The sequence below is a fragment of the Rhipicephalus microplus genome, chromosome 6 (genome assembly GCF_043290135.1).
Source record: "Rhipicephalus microplus isolate Deutch F79 chromosome 6, USDA_Rmic, whole genome shotgun sequence".
Classification (NCBI taxonomy): domain Eukaryota; kingdom Metazoa; phylum Arthropoda; class Arachnida; order Ixodida; family Ixodidae; genus Rhipicephalus; species Rhipicephalus microplus.
The window spans coordinates 82,778,244-82,779,477 of NC_134705.1; the positions used below are offsets into that span (position 1 = coordinate 82,778,244).

The 1,234-nt window shown below is 53.7% G+C and overlaps 1 non-coding gene across 1 annotated transcript; it reads left to right on the forward strand.

Annotated features, from left to right (window-relative positions):
- Nucleotides 1–749: 749 nt before the first annotated feature.
- Nucleotides 750–940, forward strand: LOC119168842 (U2 spliceosomal RNA). The gene has a single exon (XR_012884567.1). It is a non-coding gene; the product is annotated as a U2 spliceosomal RNA (small nuclear RNA).
- The last annotated feature ends 294 nt before the right edge of the window (nt 941–1,234 follow it).

The following is a 1,234-nucleotide window of genomic DNA, read 5'->3' on the forward strand; positions in this document are numbered from 1 at the left end:
CTTGCATGTGGGGCGCGCCGGACAGGGACCAGCGGTGCCGCGTCTGCGGGTACCTCAGGGAGACGCTGCCGCATGTGGTGTGCCACTGCATGCCTCGCAGTGCGCTCTACCGGGCCCGCCACGACGCCATCGTCGACCGTGTCCGGACCGCCGCCTCCCGCGAGTTCACGGTGGCCTTCGAAAACCAGGCCGTCGGAGACACGGGCCTGCGTCCGGATCTCGTCCTGGTGCGGGCCGAAGAGGCTATTGTCATCGACGTCACGTGCCCGTTCGAGAATACGCCGGATGCATTTGAGAACGCCCGTAACGCCAAGCTGGCTCACTTTGAGCCGGTGGTGGCGTTTCTCCGTCGCCGGTACCAGCGGGTCACCGTCGACGCCGTCATCGTGGGAGCCCTCGGCGCTTGGGACTCAAGGAACGACCGTCTGCTTCGGCGCATATGTTCGCGTCCCTACCTGCGCCTATTCAAGGAACTATGCGTTAGTGAAGTGATTGCCGCATCACGAGGCATATATCACGAACACTTACGGCAGTCAAACTAAACTGTGCATGCGCGTCCCTAGGAAAATGCAAATGCATTATCATTGTATAATATGGTAGAACTCGTTCCCGACCATGTGCAAACTCCTCAAGTGCGTCATTGCAAGTGCCCTGAAAGTGTCGATTGTAACGCGCCATTTCCTGTTTTGGCTGTCGCGCTAACGTCAATTATGTCGCGGGGAAAAAGCTATGTCTAATAGTTGGACTCAATCACCTACGGCCCCATGAAACATTAATAAAAAATATATCTGTTCTTATCAGCTTAATATCTGATACGTATCCTATTTGGATCCAAGATATTAAACTTATTTTTGCAATGCGGTGGAGTGCTTGAAGCTTGCTTCACCTCCGCCACGGGTTTGCCCAGTATTGCACTACCTCCGGGATCGGCCAACTCACCCCTGCGGGGGTGAGCTCAACAATAAATTCAATGACAGAAAGAGTGTTCGAATTTACCAAGGATATCGGGGTAAACGGTGTGGATGCGGCGAGTGTCCGCGACGGTGGCGTCACGCCGGCCCGGCTGACGCGGTATTCGCGTGCGGGGAGTGCGCTAGCTGTGTTTACACTTACGATTGCTGTGGGAAAATAAATGTTTCTGTGGAAATTTCATAATTGGAGGGCCCTCCCCCCTTTTTTTGGTTATGTTCACACGTACATACTCAAGTTTTTATTTTTTTTAAACATCCCGACA